General features: G+C 36.4%; 1 long non-coding RNA gene across 1 annotated transcript; it reads left to right on the top strand.

Annotated features, from left to right (window-relative positions):
* Window positions 1-991: 991 nt before the first annotated feature.
* Window positions 992-12661, top strand: LOC123872140. The gene is made up of 2 exons (XR_006797411.1): window positions 992-1052; window positions 12477-12661. It is a non-coding gene; the product is annotated as an uncharacterized LOC123872140 (long non-coding RNA).
* Window positions 12662-13177: the final 516 nt, after the last annotated feature.

The raw sequence follows: 13177 nt of genomic DNA on the forward strand, positions 1-13177 counted from the left end.
TCTTTTGATGTTATCATTCCGCGAGTAATATTTTGTAAAGAGTTTATTAATATAGATTAATTCATGACTATAGTTACTAGAGTTCGTCAGCGTCGATTTGGGTTTTTAAAAATCCCGTCAGAACTCTCTGATTTTCCAGGATAAAATGTAGCTTATATATGTTTATTCAAGATATAAGTTATCTCCATTCCTTTAAGCCAAAACTGTTCAGTCATTGTGATGTGAAGGAATAACAAACATCCTAACTTTTACAAAATATATTATAACGATTTCTTCTTTTTGGTGCTTTATGATAAATTGTAAAGTTAGCTACTTTCCAATGGGTTTTGTTTTAACTTACATAAGTGCAATTTAACTCAAATTATATTATAATTAATAATATAAATTCAAAAGTGCTAATTTGTTGGTTTGTTGGTTGGTTTGTCTTTCAATCACACCAAACGTTGCAAAGGATCGACGTAATTTTTTTGCATGGATATTGCAAATAATCTGGAGAGTGACATAGACTACTTTTTATCCTGGAAACTCAATAAGTTTCCATGGGTTTCTATCAGACCTTAATTCACGCGAACAAAGCCGTAGGCAACACTCAGTAGATCAGTAATTCACCCACTGCGCAAGTTCAATGTTCTTTAGTCAAATGTAAATAAACACAGTAATAAGCAAAGCTTGAAATATTGACTAACAATTGCAACTCATCGATCCGACAGCTTTATTGAGGCACATCATGATGTGACCTACATGGCCAACCTAGGTAGCTATTTCATAAAATGCAATGGTTTGCACGTAATGATATAGCAGGGTAACGGTATGCTTGAGTTTATTATTGCCATGGGAAAATGAGCAATACCTACTTACTTAGCGGGACATTTTAAAAGCTCTTCAGTCCAAGCATATTCAGTCAGTGCGACAACACAATTAACCCTATTACGGCAAAGTTAAAAAGAAGGGTTCTGATTTTAGTAATCTATGTTTGTATGTATGATCCACCGTACCGCCTTAACTGTCGAGCCAATTTTGATGAATGATGTTTAAATCGATTTGTTATTATAGTCCTGGTGACACAGTCCATAGACTACACTGTGTATGAACAAAATTAATATGGCGGATGCTACATCACAAAAAGGGGTCTCTGAATTTTTTTTGCTATCGTATAAGGGTATTGTGGTATTTATTTCGACTTATATATGGAATCTTAAGTTGCGACTCCATTTCAAAAACATTTCCCGAAATACATCTGTTTCACGTAAATAGATGCCTGGTCGCATTATGGAATGTATAAAAAATATCAAAACAGAATAAGAGTGCACTATTAAGTTGCACTTTGAGGCTGCGATGCATATCTCCGAGCCGCGAGCATCCCGCGCCACTGGCAACTTTCCAAACATCGTGTACGACAACATTACACCATCGCCAAGGCCTAATTGATAGTTGCCCGACGACAAAATCGGTTGCTCGCATTTTCTAAGCAACAAAACGACATTGATCCGTCGTACGACAATGCAATACACATCGGATTGTCGTCAGTCGTCAAGATGGATTTACTAAAGTTTCAAATATTTTTAACCCCCGACCCAAAAAGAGGGGTGTTATAAGTTTGACGTGTGTATTTGTGTATCTGTGTATCTGTCTGTGGCATCGTAGCGCCTAAACGAATGAACCGATTTTAATTTACTTTTTTTTGTTTTACCTAAGTATACTCTTTGTCAAAAATAGAGCTTGTGGCCAAGTACGTATTGGCAAACATTATACACCACTGAGAACATTTTGGAGAGCTCCGTGGAAGATGCCGATTTCCTCGTAACGTTTTCCTTCGCGGTTAAAGCAAGTGATATCTAATTTCTTGAAACGCACATAACTCCAAAAAGTTTAGGGGGGCGTTCCCGGAACCGAATCCCTAACCTTCCGAATAAGCGGTCAACCTAATTTTTAACCCTCAACCCAAAAAGACGGGTGTTATAAGTTTGACGTGTGTATTTGTGTATCTGTGTATCTGTCCGTGGCATCGTAGCTCCTAAACGAATGAACCGATTTTAATTTAGTTTTTTTTGTTTGAAAGGTGGCTTGATCGAGAGAGTTTTTAGCTATAATCGAAGAAAATCGGTTCAGCCGTTTGAAAGTTATCAGCTCTTTTCTAGTTTTCTTTTAGAGGTTTTTGTGTCGGGGGTTTTTTTAAATTTTGAGTTATTATTTTATTTCCGTAAAATTAAAAATGCAATAACGCAGCAGGTAGACAAAGCCTCACTACAAACTACTCCTTTATTTACAGTTACAAATTGATGTCGTCACAAACAAACTGGAAAAAAGTGCACTGGTTTTTTGGGAGTGGGTGCTTGACGTTTTGTAAACGGTAGTACCGTACGGTATGGTTAATTGAATGAAAGGCCGGGGAGCTTTGCCGAATTTTGTACATTTAACAAAAGGATTGTTGACTTTTATTTTTTTGTTGCTTGAATAAAATCTAGGTATATATATAAAAGGAGAGGCTGACTGGCACATCAAACTACAGCTTAATCCGTGAAGATTCGGTTATTGATTATTTATTTATTTATTTATTCAAAGGTACACACAACAGGTTGTAACTAAAAATGGTCCAAACATAAAAACAAAAGATCCTAATCTAAGTGACAACCCCTAATAGGTGTACACAGCAATACTATACCTAAATAAAAATATACATTACACAAGATATACACAGAATTTTTAACATGAAGGCTTAATAAAAATTTACAATAATATTTACAATATAAAATGGTTTACTACATGAGATTAAGTATTTAAATGACAAATATGCATAGAAATTAAATCTTATATATATATATACGAACAGTATTTAAAAAATGAAGATGAAAGAAGAATGTTACGAATAAAGTTGATGAATTTCTTTTTTAAATATATTAATAAATATATATATTAATATTATTGTTAAAAATGTCAATATTATGATTTATTGTGAAAAGATCATTATACAGGCGACACATACGAACAACTGGATTATAGAAGGAAGTATTATTCTTGTAAAAAATTATAATGTATTGTACCTATACACCCACCAAAAAAGGATTTTCAGAGGTTCTACCCAAAATGAAGCTAGCTACTATCACCATTTCAGCACTTGACCGGCCCACTACTGACCACGGGCTTACTTTCAGAAATAAGAACGTCATCGAGCCGGCCAAGTACAGCTTGGCAGACTTCACAGACATTTAAAATTTTGTTTACTATGGAGAACTCTCTTGCGTACATGTTTCCTCCCAATGTTTTCCTTCGCCGTTAAAGCAAGTGATGTGTAACTGTTTAAGATGCACATAACTCAGCAAAAAGGTTTTTGCTTCGGGCTTGAGCTCCGGACCTCCCAAATAAGAAACTGATATTTTAACCTCTTAACATTAGGCAAATGAATCTAAGGAGGGTTAACTAGTTTGAACTTTAGACGGCGAGTATTTGAAACATCTGCGCCATTTTTTTTAATTGTTGAATACCTACCGTGATAGCTTAATATTATTTGGCAACAGGGCAATAAATGTCGACGGAGTGAAATGCAAACTTGACAGCAGATTGACTCGTCTGGCTGCTAACTATGTACCCTGTACATTGTACAGTGAGTATATTTAATAACTTCACGCCCACGTGCCTATTTTTAAGCTCCTACCCAAAAAAAAGGGTGTTATAAGTTTGACGTGTGTATCTGTTTCTGTTAGTTTTTTTTTTGTTTGAAAAGTGGCTTGATCGAGAGTGTTCTTAGCTATAATCCAAGAAAATCGGTTCAGCCGTTTGAAAGTTATCAGCTCTTTTCTAGTTACTGTAACCTTCACTTGTCGGGGGTGTTAAAATTTTTTAATTTACACTTGTGTCGGTAAGTATGCAACAGCGCGCACGCTGCCACAGTTTCGACGTCCATTGCGTTGCAAAGTCAAGCGACCTAGTGCGGCGGCGGCGGCGCGGGCGTCGCGATTAACAGGGCTCTCTTCGTCACTCGTTTCATACAATCGTAGTTCTAATTTCATTTGAATATTAAGCAACCAAAGTCCATGAAATTTTTCAGACATATTCTAGAAACTAATATCTGTAGTAATAGTCTGTGGTGTTTTAGATTTTTCTAAAAATATAGTTTTAGAATTACAGGGGCTCAAAGATTTGTATGAAAATTTTTAAGACCGCGTAACCTTGAAACCGAATATTTTAACAGAAATCTGGAAAACCACAGACATAGATATTAGTTTCTAGAATATGTCTGCAAAATTTCATGGACTTTGGTTGCTTAATATTCAAATGAAATTGTAACTACGATTGTATGAAACGAGTGACGGAGGGAGCCCTCTTAATTGCGCGAGTAGAGCAGTGTGTGGACGGGGGGTAACGTCACTGCAGCTACCTGTTCCAGTTTCCTTCCTCATAGGCACCGTTAACGGATCATACAAGTGTGTAACCTTCTTCAATTCATCCGGTAAATACAAATAGTTCGCACGGTGTGACCTAAATCCACGCGGATGAAGTCGCGGGCGAAAGCTGCCAAGTTTTCTATAAACACAAACAAAATGTGACGCAATGTTTGTTCATAAGGTTGTGCTTGCAGTTCGTTAAATTCATATATCGCGCTAGATATACAGGTTTTAATGAGACTCGAAGAAACAAAGAATAGTAAACTGGGACTGCCAGCCATTATTAAACCTGTACGCTTTGAACAACGCGTTAAATACACTTTTATGAAACGGTATATACCATTTCATGAAAGTGTAAATTTCTGACTGTTGTGGTCGCAAAAAATACGATACCTCTAGAAAACTATAACCTTTAACACAGATCATACATATTATTATTAAATTATGAGTTAAAGTTTAAGCCATAATAATATAATATAGGACTACCTGTGGTTTAAGCCTATAAACCTCCTATAGAACATGATTCCAAAACCGCCAGACGTAACTTATTTTTCTGAGAAACAAATGGAGATAGAATGTGGGATAGAATTGTGTTTAAATCTGCTAGCTTGTACCGACGCGATGGTAAATAAACTATCAGCTGCTAAAGGTACCTAAGTCAAACACTACACACTTTACTTAAACTCTGAGTGCTGTTTACAGATACATCAGTGGCTTAAAGACATTCCAGTCACACATTATAACATTTCTATTAAATGTAGTAAAGTGGCTAATAGTTCAAATTGATTTCTCCCTTTCTGTCATCAGAAATTTCGCATTCGAAAGAAGAAGACAAAGTGTTGTGTAACTATACAATCGCTAATACAACGCTTATAATAAGAGAGCGGGAGGGGGATGTAAACCATGTATAAGGAGAATGTATCTATTAGTAAGATACAAAATATTATTATACCTACAACACCAATTTAACCTTTTAGTTCATCAATTTGTACCACCAAAGTGATTTCTTCATTATCAATCATTTGTCGTTTGATTAATTTTTTTTTTTTTAATTAAACTTCTACCTGACCTGATTTGCAGCTGAAGCAATATTTAATTAATTTTATTTCAATTTTATAGGTGCTGTAGAAATTGAAAACTTTACTAGCGCGATTTAGAACTGCATATTGTTACGAGACTAAATTATGATCGGTTACAATTGTTGTTACAACGCCACCTAGTATGTAATGTGAGAAATAGAACAAAAAATAACGCTCAACAGAACCTAAACGTACGTTATATATTAGCATTGATATTAAGAATTAGAAGACATTTTATTATTCCGTTTTAAAATTTTGTGCCTACCGCCTTAATCTGGTGCTTATCTTATAAGCGAAAGTACGCGATATTGTCGCTAGTCGCTATTTTAATCCGAATAGAAAATGGCGATTTATCTCAAACTTTGAATAGAAAACGTTCTTTTACTACCAAAGTCCGTGATACACTTTTCTCTTATGTCATTTCTGCACTGAAAGTTTTATGAAAGAAAAGTATTTGGATATTTTTCTTTCATTGCATACCAGACCGTAGTGAACGAGACATTTAACAATAACATGGCTGGTATCAAACCAACTTACTTGGAAGGTTTCATGACAAAACCCGTATTGTATTACAATTGCAGACAGTAAACGGATAAGACTGTACGGAATACAGATCCGTCTGTGCGTAATCCGATACGTAACACGATTAGGTATACGTGATATTGGATGAGCGATAGTTACATTTGCTATGCAGATCTGAGGAATATTTATTGGCTTTGATATCTAGCATAGTAAGACTGATAAGGATAGAACAAAAGCTTTTCGTTTTAAATTCTAAATGATTCCCGCTTCTTCGTCCGCGTTGTTTGAGATTTTCTCAAATCCTCTGGGGACTCTTTGACATTCCGGAATAAATAGTAGTCTAACTAAATGTTGAGGTCCGTGTTTCCTGCCACGTATAATTTAGGTGCCTTCAAGGCAAGACTGGATAGGCATCTTCTAGGAGAGGGGGCTCGAACTTAGACCTTATCATTGCTTCTTCATACCATGATTGTCGTAAAGGGCAAGCCTATCAACCATTGAAAAAAAAAACATTACTGATGCGATATTTACAAGTCATTTAACAAGTAAGTAAACGACAAACGATTATTCACTTGAAAGGTTTTCTAAGCTGGCGCCTATTGCAGATAGTAATATGAGCTAAAGCGATCACAACTATGCAAATATGGAGATAATATGGTTACACAAACTATTGGCGTATACAATTTGCTCTACTTCACTAAAGAGGTGAACTGGCATGATTAAGCAAGCTCAAGCGATTGGATCAAATCAAGCAAACTTAGCCCAAGAGAGGATTTCAATCTGAAGGGTCGTAGATTCAAACTCCAACCGTTGCAGGATTGTTGTATCTAATTCAAAAGCTGCTAGCTTTACTTTTTTAGAGTTCCGTAACCAAAGGGTGCCAACAAAACCCTTTTAATTATCCTGTGCAATCCGTCCGACCGTACGTCGGTCTGTCTGTCAACAGGCTCTATCTCCTGAACCGTAATAAGTATGGAGTTGAAATTGTCACAGAATGTGTATTGCATTATAGTGTATTGTATTAAAAAATTTATATCCGTTTTTATATATGCCATATATATAAAAACGGATATAAATTTTTCGAAATGACCAGCATGAAAAATAAAAAAAATAAAAGTGTTACTTTTTGTACGGAACCTTTCGCGCGCAAGACTAAAATATTCGTATGGTTCGAAATCATAATACTCATTTTTCGTCAAAGGATGGTCCGTGAAAAGGTAACAGACAGACAGTTATTCGCATTTATAATATAAGTAGCCTGTCATAAACCTATTAGTATAAATTTTGCGGTGCTTTCACCATTTGAAAATTTATTAAATCGATATTGCAACATCGATTTACATACGAGTAGGTACGAGTCCAGTGAGCACTTCGGGCATTACGAATTCAATCGAGTTACGATCTGCATCAATTTACATATAGGCGTAAATCGTTTTACGTACTTTTAATGACGTCCTTCTATATACTATAAAGACTATTACCTACTCTTTATAGTATATTTTATTTTCGTTTTAAATTCTAGATGAACCCTGCGACTTCGTCCGCGTGGATTTAGATTTTTATAGATCCCATGGGAACTGTTTGATTTTCCGGGATAAAAAGTTGCCTATTTCGATTACAGGGACGCTACTTCGGTACCAAACATACAAATCGGTGAAGTGGTTGGGTCTTTAAAAATCCCGCGAGAACTCTTTGATTTTCCGGGTTAAAAGTATGTCCGTCCCCGGGATATAAGCTAACCCTTTACCAAATTTCGTCAGAATCGGTTACACTGTTGGGCCGTGAAAAAGTAGCAGACAGACAGACAGACACACACATTTTCGCATTTATAATATTAGGATGGAGGATATCTCTCATGTTAGTTTAAACGCTATCATTGGTACCTAAAAAAATGTGTACACAAATATACTTTTCTAAATAAATAGTTTTCTGGCAAGTACGTACACAATAAATCTTCTATTAGACCGCCTCATAAAAGTTTCAAGCCACTCATTCACTGGTCGTCGTCGATCCATCGTTTGTAAACATCTATGAATCATCCATCAGGGTTACAGTGTTAACAGGTTCGGAACACAATCGATTTATGCTTTAACAGGGCTCTCTCCGTCACTCGCTTCATACAATCGTAGTTCCAATTTCATTTGAATATTCATATAATCTAAGAGGGGTCCTCTTAAATTGTAGGTTTGAAGTAATAAAATAGCGTGAAATATTTAAATAAATAAATAAATATAAAATTTAAGTAAATAGCGGGATCTTTAAAAACCTAAATCCACGCGGACGAAGTCACAGGCATCCTCTAGTATTATAATACTTATAATAAATATATCTGATTATCTGGTACCTTTGGAATTGAATAATTCGTTTATTCCATGGTTATCAAAGCTAAGCAAAAATCAAGGAAAAACATGCATTAAAACAAAAGTTAATTAAAAGACTATGAAATAAAAGTTACGAACTATTCGCATTGCAAAACCGCTTGCCCTAACGTTATCACTCTGGGTTAACTAGTAACCCAGCCAATTTTATGCCCCTGAGTAACTGACCCCACATTGATGTCGTTGTTCTTACTTGACCCGGTAATTTCATTTTTCGGATCAAACCAATCAAAAATGCATAAAAAAAGGAATTAAAACATGCGACTAGATATTGCCTGCGACTTCCTGCCTGTTTTTACGTTGAATACCTAAGTTTTCCCGTGGTAAAAATTATCGTTCGTTCACTAGACCGCGTTCCGTAAGAAAATAGAGTGAGTATCTACTCAATGCCATATCTTGCGTGCCATACGATATTATATGTAAAAAGAATAGTCATATCTATTGAAACAAGATTTTTTAAAATAATCTAAAATAGGTACTGACTTTTCTTTTCAAAATCCAAAAGTTTCCAAGAGACTTTTAAAAACCTAAATCCGCACAAGCAAAGTCTCAGGTATCAGCTAGTCCTATAAAACTCGGGGATAATGCAGCTATCACTTAGTGAAACAATTTTCAGAATCGGATCATTATTTCAGGAGATTACCATCTACATCCAAACTTACAAACTCTATTTCTTTTGATAATACTGTAGATTAACATACAACCATACAAAGTGGTATGCTCCGATTAACTGACCTCTAGAATAATTGATACATTCATACTTGACCGGGTAATTTCGTTTTTCGGATCAAAACATTCATATCGCATGAGCACAATGCCAACAAATGCACTCTACTGATGAGAATTTTTCATCTCGTGATTAAAGCGTTACATACATGTGCGTTCGTGTTAATTAATGTGTTGTGTGGAGGCCTATTACACGTATATTTTTATAAAAGTTCCTTATATTAGCACAGATTACTATGATAACCCAAATAAGCGACACTAACTTCGCCCGCTAATTTTTTGTCGCCAGCAACGTAATGGCACGGCTACTGGTAATGCTGGCCGCTGTGCTGGTATATTCTGTTCTCACTTTTTTGAAAAAGAAGCACTGATGTTGCTTACGTGTAGGGCTGTCCTTGTCCCGCTCAGTTAGCTTCGTTCAGACCTCAGCCCTACCGTTACCGATACCTACACACAAATCGTGTGAAAACAGGCCGGTGTTCAGGTAGTAAGTAATAGGTATTAAATCTGTTCGCTCACATGGAAAGATATGATCACATGGTAAGTCTACAGATTATGCTAATTTTATAGTACCCTGCCTCTTTCCCAACTACATGGATTTTTGTAATAATTATTTATTAATAAGGAAAATGTAGTTATTAAGTAATAAAGTAACCTCCATTTGCTACCACCGACCGTACCGCACGCCACTGCAAAAGCAATTTCACCCTCACCACCTGGGTACCTAGATTTACCTAGTGTACATCCAACCAACCAGCTAATTTATTTTCTACGTACATACAAATTATGGAACAAAGTCCCTTCGACAGAGTTCCCACTAGATTCAACATAGAGCTATTCAAAGGGCGGATCAATAAATTACCGAACTGCTGGCAACGCACTAGCGGTTTTTCTGGTGCTACAAACCTTCACGGGCGGCGGTAATCACTTAGCGTCAGGTGACCCACCTGCTCCTTTGCTCGCTAATAATGTATACAAACCGGTCAATTGTGAGTCGGACTCGCACACAAAAGGTTTTGTACCATCGTAAAAGATAAAGGACTATGTACTTTTTTTACTTATCTATTTACTTATCCCTTTTGCTTTTTACTATTTTGTTGTAATAGCGGCAATAGAAATACACACGTTTTGAAAATTTCAAATCTCTAACCATTAGGTACGATTCATGAGATACAACCCCCTGACAGACAGATGGACGGACCGACGGACAGAGGTGGCATACGAGTAGGGTCCCGTTGGCAACCTTTGTTTACGGAACCCTAAAAAGTAACATCGAAACGTTAACCCTTAGGGAAATTTTTTGTGTCCTGAAATATAATATGAAGGTATACGCCTGTATAATTATGATGGGAATTGACGACCTCAAAATGACAATTTTTACCAACTTTACCAACAATAACAGTAAAAATATCATTAAAAAAATTGATGTTGCCCGTGTTGCCCTAATATAAAACTTAATTACCGTTATGAATGTTGCCATTCGCAATACGGGTGAAATCTAAAGCTTTATTCTCTTACCTACGACTTCGCCCACCTAAACTGAGGCCGCATTGCCATTTTATCGTGACGACAGCTAATCGTGCAGTTTAAAGGATCATGACTTGTATATTGGAATGGAGGTGTTCCCATATAGAACAACATGATTAGACGACGTTGCTATTACGACAGGTTCAAGCAAACCGCGGCAAACCGTGTGTCATCGTTGCGACTATCTATCGTAGCCACGATATCGCTTACGAATCAATAACACTGACCTCAAAATGTCATACACTATTAAGTTTTTAACGGCTTTTCTGATGTCATAATAATCCCATGATCCCAAAAGACAAAGATCATCCAAGTGCTAACCGCTTATGCAAATATTGGCCCTGGGACCACACAGACGACTGTTGGCTCAAGCTAATAGCTGAAAGGCAGACCCATTAAATATTAAAAAGCTAGGAATAAAGAGTCACGAACGAATTATCTCTGAGGCAAACTTGGTCAAAGCTTTGTCTACGCCGAAAGCTTAAGAAAATGCTATTATCACTATCCATGTCATACGAGTAAATGCAGCGACAGTGTGTTTGTTAGTTAGTTTGTTAGATTGTCCTTCAATCACGTCGCAAGATTGATGTGATTTTATGCATGAGAAATAGTTAAAGACCTGGAGAGTGACATATGCTACTTTTATCCCGAAAAGTCAAAGAGTTGTCACGATATTTCAACAATCTACGTGGACTTCGTCGCGGGCATCATAGCATATGCAATATGCATAGGATATCAATGCAGGATGCTGGGGATCAATTGCATTTTTTTAAACAATGAGGTATTCAGTGTAACAGATTAACACATCAGGTTATCGCACCAGATTACGAGGTCGGCGTCCGATGTCGATTTCGAATTGGAAAATGTGGTCGAAAAACGGAAATCAATGAAACCTCAATTGCTCGACTGTTTATCACTAATGATAAATGGTTTATACGATGAATGCAGTATTAGCCTTTTTAACACTTATTTAGACTATTAAAAACCTACATTTAAATCATAGGTATTTGGTATTAGATGGTAATGATCATGATGATGATTAAGCTAAGTTTTTTAGACTTTTCTAACGTTTAAACTGTCGGGAGTGATTTCCATTACAAGTGTAGGTAAGTATAAGCATAAGTATAGGTTCTTAAGACTTGTTTCGAGGTTCAACCACTCATAAACTAGTAGGTATTATAAATTCAAAAGTGTCTGTCGGTCTGTCTGTACCTTTTTAACCCCCGACCCAAAAAGAGGGGTGTTATAAGTTTGACGTGTGTATCTGTGTGTCTGTGTATCTGTGTATCTGTCTGTGGCACCGTAGCGCCTAAACTAATGAACCGATTTTAATTTAGTTTTTTTTGTTTGAAAGGTCAAAAGGCTTGATCGAGAGTGTTCTTAGCTATAATCCAAGAAAATCGGTTCAGCCGTTTGAAAGTTATCAGCTCTTTTCTAGTTACTGTAACCTTCACTTGTCGGGGGTGTTATAAATTTTTAATTTACACTTGTCATATACCAACGCTAACGGTTTCTCGCTTTTCTGTGATGAAAACGGTGAAAGAGGAACAAGATTGTGAAGATCCTGAGCACACTCTCAAAGAAAATCCGATAGGGAGGCGACATTGCGACGGTACTGTACACTGAGCAATTTCGCCTTTTGCTTTTGAATGTTGTGGCTCAGTGGTTTTTTATCAGACTACGGCAAAGCCAAAACGAAGGGTTATGATTCTATTAGTCTATGTAATGTATGTATGTATGTATGTATGTATGTATGTATGTATGTGTGTATAAATGTAGGTTTGTGTATTTATATGTGTTCCACCGTAGCGCCTAAACTACTGGGTCGATTTGAATGAGGTGTCAATTGATTTGTTATAAAGATCCGGATGACATAGGCTATATTTTATACGAAAAAAATTGATCTAACAGATGTTACATCAAAAAAGTGGGGTCTCCAAAATTTTTTAATGCTATTGTACCGAGTGAGATGTCTAACGAAAAAGGAGAAAATTCTGAGTTCATGAATGTTAATTTATTACAACATTAAAATATACCAATCGACAGATAATAATCGTAGCTAGACAGATCAAAGTCGGGTTTTTCAACTTTACCTTGCTTGCCTATTGAAGCTATTGCAGCAAAGTGCTACATAACCTTTATTTATGTATATGACGTAGTTACTGGCCACAGGCTTTAGGCGTATTGGTCGAGTCAAGCAATGTAACCTAGGTATCATGAATGATCTATTAGAACCGCAGTGTTTACGTGCACAACAATCAAACACGCCAATGCAGGCAAAATAATTATATTATTGGTGAGACAATAGCGTACAATTAATTTAATCGATTCTAGGTAAAATATTTATTTATTCGACATAATATATTTTACAAAATATTAGCAAACTGGCTGATGCCCACGATTTCGTCCGCGTGGATTTAGGTTCTTATAAATCCCGTGGGAACTCTTTGTTTTTCCGGGATAAAAACATGCTATGCCGCTCTCCAGGTTTTAAATTATAGGTATCCATGCAAAAAATTACGTCGATCCGTTGCGACGTGATTGAAGGACCAACCAACGAACC

Source organism: Maniola jurtina, chromosome 14 (assembly GCF_905333055.1).
Source record: "Maniola jurtina chromosome 14, ilManJurt1.1, whole genome shotgun sequence".
NCBI lineage: Eukaryota > Metazoa > Arthropoda > Insecta > Lepidoptera > Nymphalidae > Maniola > Maniola jurtina.